We start from the raw sequence: 4,594 nt of genomic DNA, 5'->3' as shown, positions 1-4,594 counted from the left end.
AATCGGGTCTGATGTATGAGGAGAGATCAAATTGGTTAGGATTATATTCACTGGATTTCAGAAGAATGAGGGGGATCTTATAGAGACTTATAAAATTCTAATAGGACTAGCCAGAGTAAATGCAAAAAGGATGTTCCTGATGATGGTGTGTCCAGAACAAAAGTGAATCACTTCACAGTTTTCCACAGTAAACTCCATTTGCCACCTCTCAGCCCAGCTCTGCAGTTTATCCATGTCCCTCTATAACCGGCAACATCCTTCTGCACCGTCCACAACTCCACCGACTTTAGTGTCATCCACAAATTTACTAACCCATCCTTCAACACCCTCGTCCAGGTCATTTATAAAAATGACAAACAGCAGTGGTCCCAAAACAAATTCTTGTGGTACACCACTAGTAACTGAACTCCAGGATGAACATTTCCCATCAACCACCACCCTCCGTCTTACAGCTAGCCGATTTCTGATCCAAACCACTAAATCAACCTCAATCCCATTAGTAAACCATGATTCCCTTGCTCGACCACTTCCTGCCTGCCTGACATGTACATACTTATCAAGGATGTGCAGTAGTGTTCCTTGAACAAGCTGCACATTTCAATTGTGCCCAGCCCCTGCAGTTCCTTCCACATCCTATGTATCCTAAATCTCTCCTAATCGCATCATAATTTCCTTTACCCCAGCTATAACTCTTGACCTGTGGTATGTACCTATCCCTTTCCATCGCTAAAATAAACGTAGCTGAATTGTAGTCACTATCACCAAAGTATTCACCTACCTCCGAATCTAACACCTGGTCTGTTTCATTACCCAGCACTAAATCTAATGTGGCCTTGCCTCTTGTTGGCCTATCTACATACTGAGTCAGGAAACCCTCCTGCACACATTGGACAAAACTGATCCATTTAAAGTACTCAAACTATAGCTTTTCCAGTCAATATTTGTAAAGTTAAAGTCCCCCATAATAACTACCCTGTTACTTTCGCTCCTATCCAGAATCATCTTTGCAATCCTTTCCTCTACATCTCTGGAACTTTTCGGAGGCCTATAGGAAACTCCCAACAGGGTGACCTCTCCATTCCTGTTTCTAACCTCAGCCCACACTACCTCAGTAGACGAGTCCTCATCAAATGTCTTTTCTGCCACCGTAATACTGTCCCTGACTAACAATGCCACACCTCCCCCTCTTTTATCACCTTCCCTGATCTTACTGAAACATCTAAACCCTGGAACCTGCAACAACCATTCCTGTCCCTGCTCTATCCATGTCTCTGAAATGGCCACAACATCGAAGCCCCAGGTACCGATCCATGCTGCAAGTTCACCCACCTTATTCTGTATGCTCCTGGCATTGAAGTAGACTCATTTCAAACCACCTACCTGCCTGCCGGTACACTCCTGCAACCTTGAAACCTTATTCATGACCTCACTATTCAACCTCCTGTACACTGGAACTACAATTCAGGTTCCCATCCACCTGCTGAATTAGTTTAAACCTTCCCAAAAAGCATTAGCAAATTTAGGAAAGTGTAAAGCGATTCACTTTGGAAGGAGTAACAGGAATACAGAGTACTGGGTTAATGGTAAGTTGCTTGGTAGTGTGGATCAGCAGAGAGATCTGTGTCCATGTGCATGGATCCCTGAAAGTTGGCACCCAGATTGTTAAGAAGGCATACAGTGTGTTAGCTTTTATTGGTAGAGGGATTGAGTTTCAGAGCCATGAGGTCAAGTTGCAGCTGTACAAAACTCTGGTGTGGCTGCACTTGGAGTATTGCGTACAGTTCTGGTTGGCACATTACAGGAAGGATGTGGAAGCATTGGAAAGGGTGCAGTGGAGATTTACTAGGATGTGCCTGGGATGGTGGGAAGGTCTTGTGAGTAAAAGGCTGAGGTACTTGAGGCTGTTTTCGTTAGAAGAAGGTTAAGAGGTGACTTAATAGAAGCATATAAGATGATCAGAGGATTAGATAGGGTGGACAGTGTGAGCCTTTTTCCTCAGATGGAGATGGCTAGCACGAGGGGACATCGCTTTAAATTGACCATTTAAATGATAGATATAGGACGGATGTCAGAAGTAGGTTCTTTACTCAGAATAGCAGGGGCGTGGAATGCCCTGCCTGCAACAATAGTGGACTCGCTGACATTAAAATAGTAATTGGATAAACATATGGATGAATTGGAACAGTGTAGGTTAGATGGGCTTTAGATTGGTTTCACAGGTTGGTGCAACATCGAGGGCTGAAGGGCCTGTACTGCACTGTAATGTTCTATGTAGATCCATGGGTTATAGTCTAAGGACTTAAGGTAGACTGTTTAAGACAGAGATGAAGATGACCATTCCCCCATGGAGTCATCAGCCAATGGAATTTACTCCCACAGAGAGTAGTGAAGCTAAAAGATTGAATGTTTTCATGTAGCTGCTAGATATAGGTCTTGGGGCAAAGTGGATCAAAGAATATGGGGGAAGGCAGGGTCAGGCTATTGAGTTGGATGATTAGCCATAATCATAATGAATGGTGGAGCAGGCTCAGAGGGCCGAATGGCCTCCTGCTCCTATTTTCTATGTTTTCTTTCTTTCTATGTCCCAGGGAGCAGGGAGGTTGAAACTTCCTGATGTCATGACAATGGATCATAGCCATGAATTACTTTTGGACATATTGAAATTTTAAGTAAGGACATGTGTTTTTTAAAAAAGGACGCACAAACAAAACCTGGCTGAAACTGCAAAGTAACCATATTCTGGAATTACACTTGACCAACTTGTTCAGAGAAATGGAATATTGCACATTTTTCAGACAGAGACACTTCAAAGAAGGGATGCAATATGAAAACTGAACTATAATCTCCTGTAGAGATAATAGACACTGATTACCATCTCAGCAGAAACTATCTCCTATGCGTCATTTGCCACACTATGGAAATGATATGAGTTGAAAGAAAGCCAAAACATGTTTGTTTTTTCCCTTCCAGGGGCACACAAAAAAAAGGGCTGAAGACCTCCTGCAACCCTGGTCTTGGTGTGCTAGTCTGCTGTTCTAGTTCTACTGTGCCCGTGTGCTGTGAATGTTACAGCTGAACGAAATCCACCAGCAATTCTGCACTTGCAGGAAAAATAGAATCTGTCTCTCTCTGAATGCTGGCAGCAAGTCGTAAATTGAAAAGGAAGCAGGACATCTCCTTTCAGCTAACCAAGGGTGGAATTTTCCCAGGTAATGGCTAAAAGTGCCATTTTACCTAAGAAACATGTCTGGCTCAGATCAGATTATATTCTTCCCACACTTAGTCATTTTTTTAGGCGAGGGCAGGGCCGAAACACATCAGCAAGCCTGGCCTCACAGAGATAGGATACTGTTTTTAAAGGGTTCCTCGATTTTGAAGTGAAATTAAAGCATCTCCCTCACCTTTCATTGGGGCCCTCCTAGAGGGTGCCTTCATGTCTGTCCTTCTCATCACTCACCCCTTCTCCCCACTCCCACCCTGGTAGTTTTCATCTGCCTGCCCATCTGGCATTGTCCATCTGGTGCTGGGTGGCACTGGCAGCCATGTCCCCAATCACCCAGAGGCTTCAATAGTCTCTGAGCCCCTCCCTGACATGGTGATCATGCCTGGTCCCTGTTTGTGGAGACGAGTAGTGATTCTCGCCAGATTCCAGCTACACTCGAGAATCAGGCAATCCACTAAGCAGGGAGAATCTGGCTTAAAATAGACTAAGCGCATTTGAATGCTTATTTGAATATGTTAATCTTGTTCCTGCCCTTACTGGCTGGGAGAATCCCAATGGGAGTTTGTGCTGGTGCTAAGCACTTTAGGTTCCATGCCTGTGATTCTTTGACCCTGCGCAGTCCCAGTGTGATCTGTACTGGGCACGATGCGGCCAGACAATCGCGATCCAACTCAGTTTTGTTTTTGTTTTTATCCCAATTCATTCAAATCAAGTCCAATTCAGAGTCTCAACAAGTTGAGACATTCCCGATCCAAGCTGACAAGACAGGGCTCTCACCTCCTGTCTTGGGCTTGATCTACATGATCCAAGCTAATTGGAGTAGGCATAGCACCTCCTCCAAGGCTTGATCTAATTTGCATCTTAGCCAAAAGGCCGAAATGCCGCTTTTAAAAATGGCTTCAAATGAAACTAAAATGTAACCTAATTAATTCAACCAAGCACAGCATGTCGATACTACACTTGATCTGAGCCAAAAGGCCAAGAAGTGATCCAACTCAGTTGCTCAACAGCCACTGGGATCAGCCAACTTTAGGCCTCGACATTTCACCACCCAGTCCTCATGGACAAGCCAAAGACTGATCCTTACATCTTTTTGGACTCACTCTCATTTCTAATCTGTATGTTATGTGCGCAGCATTTTATTATTTTCTTCTCACATTTTAGTAACTAATAAACTTCTTTTCTTTAACTCAAGAATGGTTAAGCTGTTTCCATTTAGAGCCAGTTTACATTTGGTTTTGGACTGGAGAAATGTATCCATAAAGGAAGAGATTTCTTTTAAAGTAACTTTGTTTCCATCCACCCGGCATGGTGACACAGTGGTTAGCACTGCTACCTCACAGTGCCAGGAGCCTGGGTTCGATTCACAGC

General features: G+C 43.9%; 1 non-coding gene across 1 annotated transcript; it reads right to left on the bottom strand.

Moving 5' to 3' along the window:
- Positions 1–4,021: 4,021 nt before the first annotated feature.
- LOC145356717 (U2 spliceosomal RNA) lies at positions 4,022–4,213 on the bottom strand. Its single transcript, XR_013889194.1, has one exon. It is a non-coding gene; the product is annotated as a U2 spliceosomal RNA (small nuclear RNA).
- Between the last annotated feature and the right edge of the window lie 381 nt (positions 4,214–4,594).

The sequence above is a fragment of the Carcharhinus amblyrhynchos genome, chromosome 21, assembly GCF_965287045.1.
Source record: "Carcharhinus amblyrhynchos chromosome 21, sCarAmb.v2.hapA, whole genome shotgun sequence".
Taxonomy (NCBI): Eukaryota; Metazoa; Chordata; class Chondrichthyes; order Carcharhiniformes; family Carcharhinidae; genus Carcharhinus; species Carcharhinus amblyrhynchos.
Note: the sequence above shows the minus strand (reverse complement) of the source record. Positions and strands in the feature narration are given on the sequence as shown.